The 22496-nt window shown below is 47.6% G+C and overlaps 1 protein-coding gene and 1 pseudogene across 1 annotated transcript in view; one reads left to right on the forward strand and one right to left on the reverse strand.

Annotated features, from left to right (window-relative positions):
* The window catches only part of LOC132476165 (NADPH--cytochrome P450 reductase), a 60718-nt gene extending 39764 nt beyond the window's left edge, over positions 1-20954 (reverse strand). The window contains exon 1 of the mRNA XM_060077943.1: positions 20861-20954. The gene's annotated coding sequence lies outside the window, so the exon portion shown is untranslated. The remainder of the gene's footprint in view (positions 1-20860) is intronic.
* Positions 230-20954, forward strand: LOC132476938 (large ribosomal subunit protein uL6-like; annotated as a pseudogene).
* Positions 20955-22496: the final 1542 nt, after the last annotated feature.

A 22496-nucleotide genomic window follows, 5' to 3' on the forward strand; every position in this document is an offset into this window, starting at 1 on the left:
AAAAAGAATGAACTATTGCACGCAGTAACACAGATGAATTTCACAGACGTAACGCTGAACAAGGGAAGCTGAACACAGGACAGTACCTTATTGTAGGATTACATTTATAGTTGAACTTCAAGAAAAGGCAAAAAATCTATGGTGATAGAGGTCAGAACAGTGGTTACCTTTGGGTCAAGAGTCATAAGTGGAGGAAGAGGCACAAGGGAAGGTTCTGGCATGCTGGACTATGTGCAGTATCTTATCTGTGGTGGTAGTTACAGGGGAGTTTATCTACGTAAGAATTCATCATTAAAGATCGTACTGTATATAAGTATATACACTGTATATAAGTCACACTGCAAAATAAGTATCTACAATACAACAGCATAGGTACTATGGCCCAATGATGTAAAAATATTTATGTATGTATATACATAAGATGATATGTGAAAGGATTACCAAAATATTATCTCAGGGGTGAGATTTTAATTTTACCCCCCACTTTATTTTTATTTTATTATTATTATTTTTTAAAATAAATTTATTTATTTATTTATTTTTGGCTGCGTTGGGTCTTCATTGCCGTGCGTGGGGCTTTCTCTACTTGTGGTGAGCGGGAGCTACTCTTCATTGCAGTGCGCACGCTTCTCATTGCAGTGGCTTCTCTTGCTGCAGAGCATGGGCTCTAGGCATGTGGGCTTCAGTAGTTGTGGCACGTGGGCTCAGTAGTTGTGGCTCAAAGTCTCTAGAGCGCAGGTTCAGTAGTTGTGGGCACACAGGATTAGTTGCTCCACGGCATGTGGGATCTTCCCGGACCAAGGCTTGAACCCGTGTCCCCTGCATTGGCAGGCGGATTCTTAGCCACTGCTCCACCAGTGAAGCCCCCCACTTTATTTTTAATGTATTACTTGCTTCTTTTAAAATAATGGCTATTTACCTAATCAGAAAAATATTTTTAAAGCTGTTTTCTTATGGGGAAAAAAAAAATGCCTAGATCCTTGGGTCTGGTGACTCTCTTCTTGAACTGTGCCTCTCACTGAGCCCAGCACTGCTTGTACCAGCCCCAAACTGGATGCTTATGTTTTCCATTCCAAGTAATGGAATGCTATACAACAGTTAAAAAATAGTTACGTGGAGCTAATGGTACTCTCATTGCAAGACTGACAAAATATACTAAATAAAAAAGAAAGTTATATTTTCATTAGGAAACCGTTAATGAAATAAAAGAAAAATTAGGTATTTCTCCAGAAATATGGTCCAGGAAGATATATACAATATATATTTTCTAATATAATTTCCTCTAGGGAATACCTAGACTATGACTGGGGTGTCTAAAGGGACCTTTGCTTTGTGTGTTCTTTATAAGGAGATGGTTGGTATTCACGTGTTACTTCTGAAATTAAATACATGGGAGCTGGATTCCTTACTGCTGAAGGAGGGAGGTACAAATATGGGAAGAGAGACTGGGGAATGAACGCTGTGGGGCTGGACTGAAACTGCAGATATCAGTATACACAATGGTTTCTTAATATATAAAGATGGACAAAGAAATGCATATGTTTTGTGTGTATTTCCTAGTTTTGTCTGCTGAGAGGGCCTAGAAATAATGACACCCTAGGAGCAAGGAGCCATCTAGCACCCAAATCTTGGTTTCTAAACATCATTCTCCATCCAAAGAAACTAGGGCTCCTTGGAGAGATGGCTGACTTGAGAATAAGGGCAGGAAAAGTAGTGGATGAACCTGGATCACCTTGCTATGCCAAAGGCTAAGGAAGGGCTTGAAGAATGACAGGGACATGGCTAAAGAACACAGGAGTCTACATGAGGGGGTTCCCACTGGGAAATCTGGGACAACTTGAACATTAAAATAAACACCGTCAGCGACAGACTATAACCCAAAGGATAGAAGAATAATGCAAGAGTGAATACTGATATAAATACATAAATGAATAAACAAACACATCAGTGAGAAGGGAAAGTTCTTCCTTAGAGTAGAATGTGAGCTAACAAATGCAGAAAGATGAAGGGCTTAGAAAAACACCAGTTGGCAACCACCATAGTAGTAACTGTTTCAGACAAGAATCATGAGTGTTAAAAACTGTGGGTGAAAGTCTGATGAGAAGCTATTGATTCCATCCGAAAAAAACCAGAACTTCCTGGTGGAGAGCCTGGCTAACACCACCATAACCAAGGGATCCAAGTCCAATACTGGGACAAGGACAAAATACCATTTCTGTGATATTCCCCAAAAAACATATAATCTGAATCTTATCATGTGGAAACATCAGACAAATCCACACTGAGGGACATTCTATAACCAGCTGGCCTGACTTTTTGAAAAATGTCAAGGTCATGAAAGATAAAAAAAGACTGAGGAACTGCTCCAGATCAAAGGAAACTGAAGAGTGGTTACAGTTCAGTGCAATCTTCGACCAAGGAAAAAAAAAAGATTTTTTTTTCTATAAAAGACATTAGTGGGAAATCTGAATAACTGCTGTGATTAGACAACATAGTATATCAATGTTAATTTCCTGATATTGATTATTATACTGTGGCTATGTAAGAAAGTGCCCTTGAATTTTAGAAAAGAAACACTGAAGGACTTAAGAGTAATTCATATGTCCATATGTACAACTTATTCTCAAAAAGGTCAGGAAAAGACATGATAAAAAGAGAGAGAGACACGCATTGGCAAGGATGTGGAGAAAAGAGAACCCTCGTGCACTGTTGGTGGGAATGTAAACTGCTGTTGCCGCTGTGGAAAACACTACGGAGGTTCCTTAAAAAACTAAAAATAGGACTACCATATGATCCAGCAATCCCACTACTGGGTATTTTCCCAAAGAAAATAAAAACACTAATTTTAAAAAATATATGCACCCCTCTGTTCACTGTAGCACTTTTTACAACAGCCAATATACAGGAGCAACCTAAGTGCCCATTCATAGATGAATGGATAAAGAAGAGACAGTATATGTATAAAACGGACATTACTCAGCCATCAGAAAGAATGAAATCTTGCCATCTGCAACAACATGGATGGACTTAGAGGGCACTGTGCCAAGTGAAATAAGTCAGACAGAGAAACAAGTACCATATGATCTCACTTATATGTGGAATCTAAAAAACAAAACAGAAATTGACTCAGATTCAGAGAACAAACAGGTGGCTGCCAGAGGAGAGGGCGGGTGGCGGGGGATGAATGAAATAGCTGAAGGAAATTAAGAGGAACAAACTTCCAGTTACAAAATTAACGAGTCATGGGGATGAATTGCACAGCATGCAGAACAGAGCCAATAATATTGTAATGTCTTTGCATGGTGACAGATGGTAATTAGACTTATCATGATGATCATTTTGTAATATATAGAAATATTATGTAATGTATAGAATATGTCATGCACCTGGAACTAACATAGAGCTGTAGGTCAATTACACTTCAATTTTAAAAGACAGAGAGAGAGAGAGTATAAGGTAAAATGGTAATATTTGGGGAATCTGTGTAAAGAGTATTCAAAAATTCTTTGCACTATTTTTGCAACTTCTCTGTACATCTGAAACTATTTCAAAATAAAAAAGTTAAAAATAAATACATGCAGGGCTTCCCTGGTGGCGCAGTGGTTAAGAATCCGCTTGCCAATGCAGGGGACACGGGTTCGAGCCCCGGTCCGGGAAGATCCCACATGCCACAGAGCAACTAAGCCCACGAGCCACAACTACTGAGCCCGCGAGCCACAAGTACTGAGCCCACATTCCACAACTACTGAAGCCCACACGCCTAGAGCCTGTGCTCCACAACAAGAGAAGCCACTGCAATGAGAAGCCTGCACACTGCAATGAAGAGTAGCCCCTGCTCAACACAACTAGAGAAAGCCCGTGCGCAGCAACGAAGACCCAACACAACCAAAAATAAATAAAATCGATTCTGTAAAAAACAAGAACAAAAAACCCCCTACATATAAGAATCAATAAGCACTCCAGGGAGGCCAGAACACCTGTGCCCCAGGAGGACGGGCAAAGAGAAGAAACTGTAGAGATGGATGTACGGACAAGATGGGCCCTCTCGGGCTTCCCTGGTGGCGCAGTGGTTGAGAGTCTGCCTGCCAATGCAGGGGACATGGGTTCGAGCCCTGGTCTGGGAGGATCCCACATGCCGCGGAGCAACTGGGCCTGTGATCCCCAACTACTGAGCCTGCACGTCTGGAGCCTGTACCCCACAATGGGAGGGGCCGCGGCGGTGAGGGGCCCGCGCACCGCAATGAAGAGTAGCCCCCGCTTGCCCCGACTGGAGAGAGCCCTCGCGCAGAAACGAAGACCCAACCCAGCCAAAAATAAATAAATTAATTAATTAATTTTAAAAAAAAAAAAGGAAACTGCCTACGGGTTCCTGTTCTAAAAAAAAAAAAAGATGGGCCCTCTCCACCACGGAAACCATACCCGGTAAATGAGACCCTCTGTGGTACTAAGTGGGAAAGGTGTGCAGCGGGAGGTGCTGGGCCAGGGTCACAACCACACACCAACTTGGGGACCACAGCCTGGAGACACACTAGTTCTAGCTCTCAGCTCTCCTCCTGCTGTGAGTTACTCATCACCTGCTCCTTAGTCCCCTGAGCCCGCCTCGGTGTGATGGCTGGAGGGGAGACCGTCAAGGCAGGGCAGTGGGTGACTCAGAAAGAAAGAACCAGAGTCCTGGGAAAGCACAGTCTGGGTGACTCCCAGAAACTCCTGGATTTCCTTAAGAGTTTAGAGAAATATAGTCTGGAGACACCCAAAAGCTCTGGAGAAACCCAACCTTTACTGAGAGGAAAGTAAGCATCTGGGTTCTGACGTCTAGAGCTCCCAGAGTCTGCCCCATCCTGCCTTTCGGGGAACCTGAGCCATCACAGGACTCGTCCAGAGACCTGCCTCAGGCTGAGCTGTAGTGGAAGGACCACCACCCCTCCCTCCCCCACTGCCCTGCCCCGAACCCCTGCCAACAGGAGCACGTTGAGTTTCAATTCATCATCTTTCAACCATTCTTGATGGGCTCACCTTGACTTACATCTGGGTCATCATACCTGATGCAATACAAGTCCTCTAACTAAAGGGATGGAAGGTTGGGAGGTGGACACAGGCCCCAGAAGCTACTGAGAGGAGACAGGAGACGGTGCCTGGGAGAGGGCAGACCAGAAGAGAGCTCGGAAGGTCTGAAATGACTCAAAAAGGCACAGCAACAGCTCTTCTAGGCTTTAGAAACACACAGGTTAGGACTTGGAACCCCTGCCAAACCCCAGTGCTCCTCTGTCCGCATTTTTCTACCATCAGCAGACAAGGTCAGCTCAGTCTTTGTCAACTTCCACCGGCCAGAATGGAAAGGTGATGGCACCTCTATCCAAACTCACCTGTCTGCTCTGGCGTGAAGAGTAACCTGTCCTTGTTCCAAACCATCTTAACAGGAAAGTAAAACAAAACAAAATAAATAAAAACCTACATACCTTTATTTATTTATTCCTTCACAATGACAGTATTACATCAAATTTCAAATTTCCAAATGCCTCCATTTAGTATCCCCTAGAGAAAGGGAGTAACTACTTTTTTTTTTTAATCATCTGTTGACTCTGGAAATATGACTCTACTTTTCAGTCATATCATAGGAAACCAAGACCACTTTCCGAAAGTAATATTCGAATTTCAACTAAAAATCATGACTTTTCTAACTAAAAGTGGTTTCACAGAGAAGGGACCATAACATTGAGGGGAACCAAATAGCCCCATCTTTTCTTTGATTTCTCTCCAGTCCACTGGATTATAAAACAGAAAAAACTGGGGCAGGGGGACATAGTGAAAGGGGTGTGGGACTTGGCAGCAGTTCAGAGAACCGAATTTGGGAACTGGCTTGACCACCACCTTAGCAAATTACTTCTCACTGAGCCTTAGCCAACAAGGTGGGCTTTTAATCCCTGTTTGGCTTTTGCACAAATGATGCTTGTGGAAGCATTCCACAAAGTATCCTAGAAATATTGATGGTGATGTTGATTTGAAGACAACTGTCCAAAGCGAAATTGCCTTGAGGAGAAACACTCCACTCCTATCAAGAGTGGCTCTCCCACATTCATCAGGTAGGTCACGTGCCCAGCACCCTGCCAGCTAAATAGGCGAAGACAAACTAGGTCAGGGGATGTCCCCTGCCCTTCTATGGAAAGAGACAAGACACAGAGTTACTTCCTTGCCAAAATGAACAGTACAGATTCTGGCCAGCGCAGCTCACGGTTGGGCAGAGGCTGGCTTAGGATGGCTTCTTGATGGGAGAGGGTGCAAAATGGCACTGATGGTCGGGGGGAGAAGAGGATCCAGAAGGGCCTAAAGGGAAAATGGGGGCGTAGGTCTAAAGAAGAATAAAAACGGGCTCAAAATTGCTCTGCCACTGACAGTTCTATGACTTTGGGCAAAACTCAACTTCCCTCAGCTGCTTTCCTATCTAAAATGGAGAATCATCATCACTGATAACTCTGAAAGGGCTACTGGGAGGATAATATGGGTAAAACTGCACAGAATGCATGGTAGGCACTCAAAGAACTTTGGTGGATTACTTCTCTCTGCCATTCATATTCTTCAGGGCAGAAGCAGGTTAAAATAAGCCATGTCAGGACTTCCCTGGCAGTCCAGTGGTTAGGACTCCGTGCTCTCACTGCCGAGGGCTGGGGTTCAATCCCTGGTTGGGGAATTAAGATCTCACAAGCTGTGTGGTGTGGCCAAAAAACAAAACAAAAAAGCTATGTCTTCTCTGCTGCATCTACTGCGGGGATGAAGCCCAGTTTTAGCAGACTATTAACACTCCAGAAAACGTGGACATCACTCTGAAGGGACACACGGTTATTGTGAAGGGCCCCACAGGCACCCTGTGGAGGGTCTTCAATCACATTAATGTAGAACTCGGCCTCCTTGGAAAGAGAAAGAGGCTCCGGGGTGACGAATGGTGGCAAAACAGAAAGGACCTGGCTATCGTTGGCACCATCTGTAGTCACATACAGAGCACGATCAAGGGTGTCACACTGGGCTTCCGTTACAAGATGCGGTCTCTGAACTCTCACTTCCCTGTCCACACTATCATTCAAAAGAATAGTCTTCTTGTTGAAATCCAAATTTTCTTGGGCAAAAAATATATCCGCAGAGTTCGGATGAGGCCAGGCATTGCTTGTTCACTATCTCAAGCCCAGGAAGATGAGCTAGTTCTTGAAGGAGGTGGCAGTGAACGTGTATCAAACTCAGCTGCTTGGATTCACGAGCCACAACAGTTAAAAACAAGGATATCACGGGCTTCCCTGGTGGCGCAGTGGTTGAGAGTCCGCCTGCCGATGCAGGGGACACGGGTTCGTGCCCCGGTCCGGGAAGATCCCACATGCTGCAGAGCGGCTGGGCCCGTGAGCCATGGCTGCTGAGCCTGTGCGTCTGGAGCCTGTGCTCCACAACGGGAGAGGCCACAACAGTGAGAGGCCCACGTACCGCCAAAAAAAAAAAAAAAAAAAAAAATCAGTGGGCAAAAAGTCCTGAGGTGTAGGGCCTCCCTGGTGGCGCAAGTGGTTGAGAGTCCGCCTGCCGATGCAGGGGATGCGGGTTCGTGCCCCGGTCTGGGAGGATCCCATGTGCCGCGGAGCGGCTGGGCCCGTGAGCCGTGGCCGCTGAGCCTGCGCGTCCGGAGCCTGTGCTCCGCGGCGGGGGAGGCCACGGCAGTGAGAGGCCCGCATACCACAAAAAAAAAAAAAAAAAAAAAAAAAAAAAAAAAGTCCTGAGGTGGGGTAGGGTGGGGAGGACAGGATTTACATAGTCTCAAAGTATTTCCTCCAAGATACTTATTAACTACAAAGGGAAAAATAGAAACTTCGCAGTGGAGAAACCCTGCGGACACCAACCTAACCAAGAGGTCAAGGTAGGCGTCACTTGTAATGAATCCCTGAGACCAGGCACTGAGAAGGACACACCACCAGTTTTGTGGTGTTCTTGCCACAAATACATAACCTCGCTCCAATCACAAGAAAGCATTGGTCAAACCCAAAGGGAGACTACCAAATGTAAAATGGATGGCTAGTGGGAAACTGCTGCATAGCACAGGAAGATCAGCTCAGTGCTTTGTGGCGACCTAGAGGGGTGGGATTGGGAGGGTGGGAGGGAGGCTCAAGAGGGAGGGGATATGGGGATACATGTATACATATAGCTGATTCACTTTGCTGTACAGCAAAAACTAATACAACACTGTAAAGCAACTATACTCCAATAAAGATATTAAAACAAACAAAACAAAACAAAACCCAAAGTTAGGGGCATTCTACAAAATGATGGACCAGCCCTCTCCTAAAGCATCAAGGTTATGAAAGAAGAAGGAACTGATACAGACTGGAGGGGACTCAGGAGGCATGACAACTCAGTGCCAGGCGGGGTCCTGGGTAGGATCCTGGAGCAGAGAGAAGATGAGAGGAAAGACTGGTGAAACTCTAATGAGGGGCAGGGTTTCGTTCAGAGGCTGGTAAACTATGGTTTGCAGGCCAAGCCTAGCATGCTGACTACTTTTGAAAACAAAGTTTTACTGGAACACAGTCATGCTCATTCATTTACAGATGACCTATGGCTGCTTTCTTGCTAAAACAACAGACTTGGGAGCCGTGACAGAGACCTTCTGGCCCCACAAAGCCTCAAGTGCTCACTATCTCTGACCCTTTACAGAAAAAGTCTGTTGAGCCCTGGTTTATAGTTAATGATACTCTACCAATCTTAATTGCCTGTTCTTGCTAACTTTATTATAATTTTGCAAGATGCTAACAAGCTAACCCAGCTTCAGGGAAAGCTGGGTAGAAATATAAGAAAACTCTGAACTATTGGGGTTGGCCAAAAAGTTCATTCAGTTTTAAGTAAAAATAAAAGACACAGGTTTCCCTGGTGGCGCAGTGGTTAAGAACCCGCCTGCCAACGCAGGGGACACGGGCTCGATCCCTGGTCCGGGAAGATCCCACATGCCGCGGAGCAACTAAGCCCGTGTGCCACAACTACTAAGCGCGTGCTCTAGAGCCCACAAGCCACAACTACTGAGCCCACGAGCCACAACTACTGAAGCCCTTGCGCCTAGAGCCCGTGCTCTGCAACAAGAGAAGCCACCGCAATGAGAAGCCCGTGCACCGCAACGAAGAGTAGCTCCCTTTCGCTGCAAGTAGAGAAAGCCCGCACACAGCAACAAAGACCCAATGCAACCAAAAATTAATTAATTAATTAATTAAAAAATAAATAAAACACATTTTTCATTTTCGCCAAGAATTTTATTGAACAATGTATTCGCTAACTGAACGAACTTTTTGGCCAATCCAATATTTTTGCAATTTTTCTGTAAGTCAAAAATTGGTTTAAAAAAAAAAGTAAAAAAAAAAAAATTCAGTAGCATCCTTATTGTGAGGCCTTCCTATCAGCTCCCCTAGACACACCTCATACACTGCTGCCTGTTTCTGCTTCACTGTTTTCCCTCCTAAGAAAGTTCTTCCCTTTCTTTCCGTAGTCATCAAAGCTATATCTTGACGGGTTAACTCGAATGCTGCTTCCTCCATAAAACCTTGGCTGCAGCTTCACGCTGACACTCAGCTCCGGCACCCGGTAGCCTCTGCCTCAGGTTATAGTCAGTTACCTTCCCGTCTGCTTCTCTGACCTGATTATGAGCTCCTGAAGCTCAAGTTATGTCTTACTCATCACCTGAGTTAAGTACCATGATTCTCAAAAACCCAGCACTGAGCACTGCAGGAGAGAGAGGCTGCAGAGTCCTCATCCGCACCTCGTGTGCTGCCTACTCACTAAGCGGGGGGCGGACACGGGGACAGCACCGACCCCACGGCCACCATGTGCTGAGCACCGTGCTAGGTGCTTTACACAACCACTTTCTTTTGACTCTTTTTTTTTTTTTTTTTTTTTTAGTTTCTGCTTTATAACAAAGTGAATCAGTCATACATATACATCTGTTCCCACATCCCTTCCCTCTTGCGTCTCCCTCCCTCCCACCCTCCCTGACTCTTATGATTAGCCTGTTTAGATAAATATTTCACCCATTTTTACAGACACGGACTTGAAGACCTAAGGAACCAGAAAATCACTGGAAGTCCCACAGCCAGCAACTCAAAGAGGGAGATTTAAGGGCCATACGAGACCCTCTCTGTCACTTCCTGTCACAGCTCTAGTCATCATCTACCTGCAGACGAGCAAGGGGGTGGCCCAACTCCTGGCTCATCATCGTCCCGGTTGGCTCCCAGGCTGGCCTGTCACCCCAGGTTTGGCCAGCAGGAGACGGTGCCCTTCAGTGAAGACAGAGTCTCTGCCGGGGCAGGGGTGGGGTGCGGGGGTGGTGAGGACAGGAGCCACACAAGGCTGCTGCAGGCAGCAGCTACACACGGTGATGGAGGCGCTGACGGAGGACGGCAGATAGACACGTGGCCACGCACCTCCCAGGGGCCAGCTTTTATCATGCGGTTAGGCCAGACTGCCATCAGGCTTGGGCCTTGGATGGCACTGTTTTGATCCCCAGCTCTGCCTGCATTTCGCCTTGACATTAGGCCACTGCCATGCGTTAAAGGCTGGTGTCAATCAAGTGTGTCTGAGAACCAACTGAAGGTCATCTCCGCGATCTCTGCCTGCCGAGTCACACCATGCTTTTAAATGGTAGGATGTGGGCAGTGGGGTTATCGAAGTTCACAACAGAACAGCATGAGCGAGTCGGTAAGAACCAGACCCCATGGGGATACAGGACTGTCTCATGGCGTCTGTAAAAGTGTCCATGATTATTACGCCACCGCACTAAACCAGGAGCTGCGGAGAGTTTTTGATTGCCTGACCATGTTCTCTTAGGAGGGGAGGAAGACAAAATGCTGGCCTTACATTACACCACGCTGTCACTTGGGGCAGGTACACTCAATCACTTGACATGCCCCCAGAGGCTGAGTTTAATGCTCCCGCTGACAGACAGGGCTGTGAACTTGGCTGCAGCCAGCAGTGGGGACACACTCGGGTCCCAGTGCATCGGCTGTGGCTTCGGTTAGAAAAGACCCACATCACACAGCACGCATGAGGGAGGGGCTATGAGGACACAGGCCACAGCACCGGGGAAAGGTGTCTTCCTCCCAGCCCTGCCTTATGCCCCAAGTGATGTAACACATAAGTTTACACGATGTCCAGTGGAGGCCAGGTGTCTCTGAGAGGCTCTTGGCCTCCTTAAGGGGACTTGGTGTTTCAAGCAGCTTTTTCCTTGTGATGCCACCAACTCAACATGTAACTTGCAGGGCTTCTGTGATGGGGAGAAGACTGGAAGGGGTTGGTCCCAGACCTTAAATGCTTCAGGGCAGAGGGGACACACCGCGCTCCCACTCACAGGGTGTTAGCTGAGGTTAACTTCCAGAGGGCTAAGGGATGGAAGGGTGGGGAAAGAAATACGCCGTGAGCAGTGAATGTGTCTGCCGCAGGTGTGTACAACTCGCTCGAGGTGATGGGGACTCAGTAGCAGAATTAGTGACAGTCTAGCTGCTCAAGGACTTGAGACCGATAAACCTGATTTTAAAAAACTGAGATATATTGGGACTTCCCTGGGGGCACAGTGGTTAAGAATCCGCCTGCCAAGGCAGGGGACACAGGTTCGAGCCCTGGTCCGGGAAGATCCCACGTGCCGCAGAGCAACAGAGCCCGTGCGCCACAACTACTGAGCCTGCGCTCTACAGCCCATGAACCACAACTACTGAGTCCAGGTGCCACAACTACTGAGCCTGCGTGCCACAACTACTGAAGCCCATGTGTCTAGAGCCCGTGCTCTGCAACAAGAGAAGCCACCCAAATGAGAAGTCTGTGCACTGCAACAAAGAGTAGCCCCCGCTCGCCGCAACTAGAGAAAGCCCGTGTGCAGCAACGAAGACCCAAAGCAGCCAAAAATAAATAAATATTTACTTAAAAAAAAATTGAGGGCTTCCCTGGTGGCGCAGTGGTTGGGAATCTGCCTGCTAATGCAGGGGACACGGGTTCGAGCCCTGGTCTGGGAAGATCCCACATGCCGCGGAGCGACTGGGCCCGTGAGCCACAACTACTGAGCCTGCGCGTCTGGAGCCTGTGCTCCGCAACAAGAGAGGCCACGATAGTGAGAGGCCCGCGCACCGCAATGAAGAGTGGCCCCCACTTGCCACAACTAGAGAAAAGCCCTCGCACAGAAATGAAGACCCCAACACAGCAAAAATCAATAAATAAATTTTAAAAATCGAGATATAATTCACGCCCCCCACCACAAATTCATCATTTTAAAGTGCACGATTCAGTGGTTTTCCGTTTGTTCACCCATTGCACAAGTAGCACCACTAGCTAACCCCAGGACATTTTCATCACCCCCACCCCCCAAAGGAAATCTCTGTACCATCAGCAGCCACTCCCACCCCTGATGTGCCCCCCCACTTTGCTCTGGACATCAGGAAACTTGGGACAAATCCAAACAGCCTTGAGTAGCCATACGCCATCTTATCCCTAGGTCCCCACCTGCCATCGTATCTATTTTTTTCTAAATAAATGCTAATGGTAACAGCCGTTACCAGGTATGAAGCATTCACACTACGATTTTCTACTACTTAATGTCCTCCTTACAGCAACGCTCTGAGGTACAGGAGCTGTAATCAGCACAGAGATTAGAGTGCCTTGTCCAAAGTCGGGGAGCTGATAGGCGTTAGAAGCAGGATTCAAACCCAGACCCACTGGCGTCAGAGCTACTCAGTCATCCATTTGCATGTCCTTCACCACCTTTTTAGAACAAGGCCAAGCTGTAGACAGAAGCCGCCTCACTGCCTGGCCTGGGGTTCATCTGTCAGTTTAATATCCTGACTACACCATCAGGTGACAGCATTGCTGGGCTGGTGTCTGGCTGGGGCTGCCATGCATTTCAGTAGCCCTCGTGCTCAGGAGGCCTGGCATGGCACAGTGCTCACCATGTACCTGATGCATGACTGAATCCACAAAAGCTCCAGGATCTCTCTCGCTCCCCACTCGCTGGTACAGAATGCTGGCCCTTCAGCCGGGAGCACTAAACCATAACCAGCGCTGCCTTCTGAGAACTCCCGGCTCTGCCTGCAGTCACCCGATAAGGGGCAAGAAGCCAAGCCAGGCTTTCCACCTTTCACGGCAAAATAGCCGGACACAGCGTGGAGGATGCGCTGAGAGCCTCGGGGCCTCCACTGTGGACTGCCTGCCTTCCACCTCTGGCAAAGGGTCTCTCCGCGCTTGCTCTCCCAGATTCCCCCGCTCTACCCCTGCCTGATAAAATACACCACTCTGGGTCTATTCTCTGGCTCCCATCCCCCAAAGAGCTGTCCTGACACTATTATAAGGGAGTCTGAAGTTCACTGCCTTTACCCCAGTGGGTTCCAGAAAGGGTGACCTGTGGTCACACTCCTCTGTTCTTTAGAACATTCCCTCCACCCTGGCCTAAGCCATCTATTTAATCCTGTCGATCTTGTCCACACACAGTGCAGTCCCAGCACCTCACAGGGGGCCTGGTACACAGGAGGGGCTCTTCAAACGGCTGCTGAGTACAGAGGCTGCTGCTCCCTGCCTTACTCAGTGACCGTTGTATGAAGCCCCAAGGAAAAGTGCTTCTTGTGATAAATTGATGCGCTTCCTTTTTTCCATCATGTTTGCTGTGAATCCTGTCCTTCTTTCCTTGCCTTCCACGAAGGTCTGAGATGAATTCTGTGCTCCATCACAATGACTTCCCTTGACTATCTTTTGATACAATTACCTGCCTCCTGGGGCCCTCTCTCAATTACTAGGTTCTTTCCACAGTTCTTGGTTTTGCTGAGGAGGGTGTGGGCCTTGAAATTCAACAAACCTAAAATAAAACCCAGTTGAGCCATGAAAAGAACATGGGCCTTGTAGGTAGACAGACCTTGGTTCAAACCCCAGATGTGCAACCTACACACCACGGGACCCTCGGCACATGGCTTATTCAGCCTCAGTCTCCTTGCTGACCATACTCTTATGATCATCACATGAGATATGAAATACCTGACATACAACAGACACTCAAAGGTTAGATTAGATCCCGTTTATTCATTTCATTAGAATTTTTTAAATAAACACATTTATTCATGTTTTTGGCATCCAGGTAACTGATCTAGAAATATCCAGAAAGACATAGAATACTATGATGGAGGGGCAGCACACAAGTTCTTTCTCTCCTTCAATTAAAAAATAATTGGGCTTCCCTGGTGGCGCAGTGGTTGAGAGTCTGCCTGCCGATGCAGGGGACATGGGTTCGTGTCCCGGTCCGGGAAGATCCCACATGCCGCGGAGCGGCTGGGCCCGTGAGCCATGGCCGCTGAGCCTGCGCGTCTGGAGCCTGTGCTCCGCAGCGGGAGAGGCCACAGCAGTGAGAGGCCCGCGTACCGCAAAACAAACAAACAAAAAACAATTATTGAATAAACTATCAATGGCAGGAGGAACTTGAAACATTTAAAATTTCACACGTAGATGGAAACTAAAATCCTACAAAAAGTTCATATTGTATCTTAGAATAATCTTAAAAAACATAGATCAGACCCAATATTGGCACCTCAGTCAATATGCAGGAGAAAGCTCGGCAGTACGCTTGGGAGAGAGAAACCATAAGCACTCATCCGCCACTCATCCAGTTAGTATTTCTGAGAGCCTGCTTCCTGCCCGGCACTATTCTATGTGCTGGCCGACACTCGTGGAAATGATGGGGAATTCTCTGTTCTCAATGAATCCACATTCTTCTCCAACCCCCATACTGCCATTAGGGATGGGGAGAATGAGACTCCTTTTATTATAAGCCACTTCCATATGCTTGGTGGAAGCAGATGGAGAAGAAGGAAAAATAAACAGAAGACAGTAAGACAGTGAGAGTGACTGTAAATTCTTTTTTTTTTTTTGCGGTACGCGGGCCTCTCACTGTTGTGGCCTCTCCCGTTGCGGAGCACAGGCTCCGGACGCGCAGGCTCAGCAGCCATGGCTCACAGGCCCAGCCGCTCCGCGGCATGTGGGATCTTCCCGGACCGGGGCACGAACCCGTGTCCCGTGCATCAGCAGGCGGACTCTCAACCACTGCGCCACCAGGGAAGCCATGGAAAATGTCTTTTGTCCTTAGAGCTTCGGGGACCAGGGGATGGTGAGGTCACTAGCAGTGGCAGAGACCTTGCTGGTGGGGGTTTCAGATAGGCGGGACAGTCTTGCTCAATGACCTTTTAGAGTTTGCAAATCACATTACATAAGGGACGGTGTCCAACATGTCCAGGTAATGCCGTGTGGTTTCTTAACCGCAAAGGTTCTGAAACCAACAAACGCCCTTCTTCAAAAGACCACAGTCCCACCCGAAACCCCACTTCTGAAAGAAGCCGGGCACAACTGGCTGATTCATTCCCCTGTGTTTTCAAGAACTGCCAGCCCTGTTTTCAGTGTTGAAAACTGACCCAAGTGACCTATAGATACAGAGTCAGCACATCGGGTTCAGGGAAGGTGAGCATGAGTTCATGTGTTCCTACCCAGTCCTCCAACCTTTGTACAAACCCAGCCTACCCAGCACAATGATGGTGTGTGCCATGAGGATCAAAGTTATCTCGGTCACGGTGCTCTTACCTAAGCATCAAAGGAAGAAGTGATATGAAAGGCTGCTCTGGCAAAAGGAACGGGGTGCACAGGGCCACAGGAAAAGGCACTGAAGACAAAACTAGGGGAGATTTTTTTAAAAAAATGACTAAACATCATTCTTGATTTTCACCGAGAAGCAGATTACACAACCCCATATCAGAGTATCCTTACAGAGTCCATCTTCCTCCGTGATTACAACCAGGGGACAAAACTCAGCTTTTTCCATCCTATTTTCCTACTACAGGTCATCTCCCAAAGAATCCACTTCTCTGAGAAACCGTCTATGGCTGATGGCACCACAGTTTGGCTCATCATTTTATTCTAGTTTAGCTTTGAAACAGATTAATTTCAGGGAAGCATGTGTCCAATTCTCTCAGCTGCATACAGACCAGAATGCCTCACCCTCCAGCACTCCAATTAAAGGATAATTCTTAGATGTTCCCCCACCACATCACCTCTTTATAAGTAAAACAAGTAAGCCCCCTATGTCAGCAGCTTTCTCCTCAAGCCACCCAGAAGAAGGACCAGGTCCCCCAGCTGCTTTGTTCACAACATCCCCGAGCGTGTTGCCATGCCAATGAGCATCAGGCATAACACAGGCTGATGAATTTGGCTCCAGTGGACCCAACCAACAGGAGCCACCAGTCCGCAGAGAGCCATGGTTTGCACCATGGAACTCCTCCACCACCTTCACACACACACATCCCAGCAGGCACACAACTAATGTAAACACCTCACTTGGGGAGGGGGTTGGGGAAGGAAAAACACTTTTAGGATGTAGAGCTCTAAAGTGGTATGACACAGATTTAGGCAGAGTAAGATTCCTAAATGATGAATTCATCCAGAGGGAAGTAAGAAAGTCTGAAAACCTAAGAAAAGAATACACTGTTCTGTGCCATATATATATATATACCTAATACAAACTTAGCTCAGAGTCTCACATAAATTTTCCTGAAATAAAAGCATCTCTGGGCTTCCCTGGCGGTCCAGTGGTTGAGACTCCGTGCTTCCCCTGCAGGGGGTGAGGGTTCGATTCCCTGGTCCAGGAACTAAGGTCACATGTGCTCACGGTGCGGCCAAAAAAAAAAAAAGCATCTCTGCCATTAGCAGTTAGCAACTGGCCCTAGAATTATGAATTAAAAAATGATGAGTCTTGGGCTTCCCTGGTGGTGCAGTGGTTAAGAACCCACCTGCCAATGCAAGGGACATGGGTTCGAGGCCTGGTCCTGGAAGATCCCACATGCCGCAGAGCAACTAAGCCCGTGAGCCACAACTACTGAAGCCTGCGCACCTAGAGCCGGTGCTCTGCAACAAGAGAAGCCATTGCAATGAGAAGCCCGCGCGCTGCAACGAAGAGGAGTCCCCGCTCGCCGCAACTAGAGAAAGCCTGCGTGCAGCAACGAAGACCCAACGCAGCCAAAAATAAAATAAAATAAATAAAATTTGGGGTTTCCCTGGTGGCGCAGTGGTTGAGAGTCCACCTGCCGATGCAGGGGACAGGGGTTCGTGCCCCGGTCCGGGAAGATCCCACATGCCACGGAGCGGCTGGGCCCGTGAGCCATGGCTGCTGAGCCTGCGCGTCCGGAGCCTGTGCTCCGCAACGGGAGAGGCCACAACAGTGAGAGGCCCACGTTCCACAAAAAAAATAAATAAATAATAAATAAATAAATAAAATTTAAAAAAAATGATGAGTCTCTGCTGGTGGGAACATAACAAGATTATGATTTTTGGAGGGAAGTTTGGCAATATCTATTGACATTTAAAGTCACAACATTTTTACAAACACACATACTCCTCTGTACTGTTTTTCTCCATCTGGAAACTGTCTCAGTGTAAGGCTATGAAGGACATTCGCTGTCTATATTGCACATTTCTGTAATAGACTTTTTATAATGAGCACTTAATAATTTTGTAAACAGAAAAAATATATTTTTATAAAAAACAGTCATTTCTCCATTTCAATTTTCAAATGAATCTGACATATAGTAAAAAGTTAAATCTGAAATTATATCATCACTTGACAAACCATGTGTCAGAGCCATGGAGGACTTGTGTGTTTTGTTCACTGCTATAGGCCCGACATCTCAAATAGTGCCTGATATATCAGAGGTAATCAACATCTGTTAAATGAATGCATTTAAAAGCTCATAAACGTTCCAGTTCTTCCACTTCTAAGAATTCATTATGCAAAAATATTTGTCCAATCGCTGAAAGATAAAGAACAAGGCTAATCACTGTAGCAGAATTCATAACAGTAAAAGGCTGCAAACAACGTAATTTTTTTTCAATAATATTGGATACTGGGATATTGTCATTTTTAAAAAGAATGAGGTTTTAAAAAAGGAATGAGGTAGATCTTTACACAGTGCTATAGAAAGACATCATGTTACGTAATAAAAAGCAAGACTCAGAACAGCATGACTAGTTTCATCTTAGTTCTGTATTTTAAATTTAAATAGTAAAAAAAATCCTGCTGTTTTAAGTAAAAAAAAAAAATCTAGGTAATAAATATTTTTATATGTGAAGAAAAATATTTGGAGAATATATACTACACCACTAGCAGTAATTTTTTTGTCTCAGTGTAAGGTTATGAGGAATGTTCACTATTATACTGAGTATTTCTATAAGAGTTTTTTCTTTTTAGCATCTTTATTGGAGTATAATTGCTTTACAATGGTGTGTTAGTTTCTGCTTTATAACAAAGTGAATCAGCTATATGTATACATGTATCCCTATATCCCCTCCCTCTTGTGTCTCCCTCCCACCCTCCTTATCCCAGCTCTCTAGGTGGTCACAAAGCACCGAGCTGATCTCCCTGTGCTATGCAGCTGCTTCCCACTAGCTATCTATTTTACATTTGGTAGAGTATATATGTCCGTGTTACTCTCTCACTTCATCCCAGCTTACCCTTCCCCCTCCCCATGTCCTCACGTCCATTCTCTACGTCTGTGTCTTTATTCCTGTCCTGCCCCTAGGTTCTTCAGAACCATTTTATTTTTAGATTCCATATATATGTGTTAGCAATATAGTATTTGTTTTTCTCCTTCTGATATAAGAGTATTTTTAAAAATAATGAGCACTTAGTAATTTTGTAAACAGAATAAAATCTATTTTTATAAAAAGTCATTTCTCCATTTCACTTTTTTCTCATTTTAATTTTTAAATGAATCTGACATGTAAGTTAAATCCCACAGCACTAACCTGAGGTCCCCGGGCCTGGGGTGATTTGGTGAAAGGCACACAGTGCTAGTGCCTGAGCTGGGACTCAGGTCCCCTGACACCACACCCTCCACCCCATCCAGGGCTCTCCTCCTTCCTAAAGCATGAGGAAGCAGATGTTGCCAGGGCAGCTGGGCCCTCCGGAACCATGAAAAGTCCCACAATTAAAGAAGCCTCTATTAGGGGAAAAAAAAAAAGTTGCTTAAGAGCTACATTTTTATGAACTTGAAATGTTCCATGAGTTTAACAAGTAAATGTTCTGGATTTGCCAAGCAGTTCTGATTTCAAATAGTCCATCTCCTAAGTATGCGTGAACTTTATTGAACTCAGATCCTAATGTTCAAGGGGTTAAGGAAGGATCAATTCAGAGTTACCGGCATGTCCTAAAATGTAAGGCTTGTCTGGCAACAAGCACCTCATACATCTCATGAGTTATTTACAAACTCATACCACTCAGGAGTTTCGCCTGCTTTACTCAGGCTGACTGCAGTCAAGGTTGCTATTTCCAGGTGCTGAAGTACATTTCTTTCACCTCAAACCTACCTGTAACATTTTCAAGTGCTAGACACGAAGGATTTGGGAGAGTTACGATCACTCTGAAGTTTTCAACACTACAACCCAGCTGGAAGCCAATATTCTATTCTCTGAAATGCAGACCACTTTTTTAAACTTGATTAAACTAGGTGGTATGAAAATCATGAGAAGCTCAAGAACTGACCATTCTCTCAAAAGGAAAATGAGAACTCCGTAGAAAGACACAAAGAAAAGAAAGTGATTTCTTCTGGGTGCACTGCTTTACTAACCGGGACTTTTAGACTTTTTCCTGATCAAGCCAACCCCACAACCACTCAAAGGGGACTTGTGTAGACAGAACTTGTGAGTGGTTGATGAATCAATGCTTTCTCTCCAAACAGGTGGGCTTGTGAATTACAGCATTGCACAGTGAGGACACTGGATCCCAGAGGGTTAGTTAACTGCTCAGCTTACGTGGAATGTCACAGTTCTCAATGTCACCCTCCGAGACCCTCTCTTTTGAACCTCAGAACCTCAACCCTGTGGGGGCCTACAGGGTGGGCTGTATCACTATCTGGGCTACTGAGTAGGAAACAGAGGCTCCAAGAAGTTGTGTCCTGCCAAGATGCCAAGGTTCCAACCGAGGACTACCCATTCCAGACCCATCTCCCTTGGTATTGGCACTATTCCCTACTTCGGCCAAGCTCAGAAGGAAGGCTGTATTTTGTCGGTCTAAGAGAGGAGGCAGCCACGTTCTTTGAAATGGTCCCAAACTTCTCAGTACTGGTCACCGGCTCACGCAATGGTGACTCTCATAGAGAAATGAAAAGCAAAAAGTCGAGGTCAAGTGCCCCCGCCGCCCAGAAGACCTCCACCTCTTTCCCAATTGCTCCCACGAGCTAAGGGTGTCACGGTTGCCCAGCAGAGCCCGGCAAAGCACCTGCCCGCGAGGAGCACTGTCCCCCAGGGATGCCGCCGGCACGCAGAACGTTTCCCAGGAGAGGCCGGGCTGGCGGGCTCGACTGAGCCCACCTGATGCTGCGAGATCAGATTCGGGTCCCACCCACACTCATCGAGCGCGTCCTACCTAAGTGAACCCAATAACTGGCCGCCTCCTGAGGCCCACTGTACAGACGGGGAGACTGAGGCTCAGAGAGGAAAAGTGGCTTAGCCCAAGGGTGGCGGCGTGGGGGCTGGAGCCCTCTCACGCCGAGACCCGGTCCTCCGCCGAAGGGCCGGTAGGGCGCCTTCGGCCGTGGAAACGACGACCCTCAAGCCTCCGCGAGAGATCAGCTCGAGGGGAAGGGCCACCCTAAGAAGGGCCGAAATGGGAGCCGCGCTTTCCGCGCCGGCGTCTGGCGAATTGGGCAGCGACTCGGCCCAAGAGCCCGCCCCCATGCCGAGGGCCCGGGCGGCCGAGGCGGCCAGAAGGCGTCGGGCCCCGGAGCCCGGGCACCCAGAGTCCTGGCGACCGGACCCCGCAAATCCAGCACCAGCGAACGCACGTACTCACCACGGTCGGCCGGCTGCAGTACGGACACCTGAGCAGGACGCAGGCCCACACCACTGAGGCGCTACCACCGCCCGCGCCGGCTGAGGGGGTGTGAGCGTGGCCGAAGGTGGGGCCGCTCCGCCCAACCCGGCCGTGCGCTTGTTTCTGGGGCCAGGCCTCCCCCTACGAATCCGCGCTCTTGGTACGTCCCTGAAGGCCACGCCCCCTTAGCGTCCCAGCTCAGCAGAGGGACCCAGGAGCCCCGCGCGTAGTCCCGGGCCTGGAGTCCCCTCACGCCTTTGACAGTTCCGTGGGGGCAGTAGCCGTGAGCCGCGCCGTCTGGTCTCCTGCTGCCGGCCGCCGCTCACGTGTGTTCGCGACTCTTTCTCCTCCACGATCCTCAGTGCCCTCGCCTGAAATTGGCGAACCTGCATGAACAGTGTCGGGGTCCCTCCAGCCTGGGACTGGAATGCTGGCCTGCTTGGGTCGGGGGACAGGAAGTGAGCAGGCAGGCGGCGAGGACTGGACCGAAGAGGAAGGAGGGGGCAGAGGGCACTTCGGGTTTGGAAAGATAGGCTGTCTTGGTCGGGGGTAAGAAGCCCACCTCTTCCTCCTGCCGTGGTTCCTATGTTACAGGATTATGAGGATTAGATGATATAACTCATGTTCATAAATAATTTAGCTCAGTGCGATAGTAAGTGCTCTAGAAATGTAAGTTGTTGTTGTTGTTGTTGTTGTTGTTACAGGCTCTGCTGCGAATTCCTTTTGGAACAGTGGGCAGCTCACTTCTTTCAGAACCCGATCTCCATCTTTAAAAATGGGACCCACCAACGACAACAAATTACTTTGAAAATACTAAAGGCCTATATAAGGAGAGGATTATCCCCGTGGCCCCAGTTTTAGGCTTCCATCGTTCCAGTCTGTCAGGAATATGTCTGATTCACCCCATTGAATCAGTCCCTCCAACAGGTTGGATGAATGCAGTAGCCCTCAGGGTGGGGCGTACCCCTGTCTAACTAAGGGACTGAATGTGTAACTCCTATGCTAGGCCCTCAAGAGAGCAGTAGGGAAATTCATCCCCCAGATCTCTGATACTCCCTCTCACCTTTTCACCACCTTGCTGAACAATCTTCCCTGCGTGTCCCAGACAGGCTTCAAACTTTGCCTCTGAATCCTTGCACCCTGCTTCTGTGAAGCCAGAACACATACCACTGAATTCTCTCTCTCTGCTAATAGCATCTCTGAGGCAGGAGACAGGCATCTTCTTTTACTTTTTACCATTAAACCAGTAGCTGAGGGGGCGCAGTGGTTGAGAGTCCGCCTGCTGATGCAGGGGACACGGGTTCGTGCCCCGGTCCGGGAAGATCCCACATGCCGCGGAGCAGCTGGGCCTGTGAGCCATGGCCGCTGAGCCTGCACGTCCGGAGCCTGTGCTCCGCAACGGGAGAGGCCACGACAGTGAGAGGCCCGCGTAACGCAAAAAAAAAAAAAAAAAAAAAAAACCCAGTAGCTGAGTCCTAGGGATTCTATCTCCAGGACCACCCTCCCCCTTTCTCATCTTTCCTGCTCTCCCTGCCCTAGTTTAGGCCTACCTGGGTTCACTTTTCACCTGGATGATCTCAGCAGTTCCTGACTCGAATGCCACCTCCAGTTTCTT

This window comes from Mesoplodon densirostris, chromosome 16 (genome assembly GCF_025265405.1).
Source record: "Mesoplodon densirostris isolate mMesDen1 chromosome 16, mMesDen1 primary haplotype, whole genome shotgun sequence".
Classification (NCBI taxonomy): Eukaryota; Metazoa; Chordata; class Mammalia; order Artiodactyla; family Ziphiidae; genus Mesoplodon; species Mesoplodon densirostris.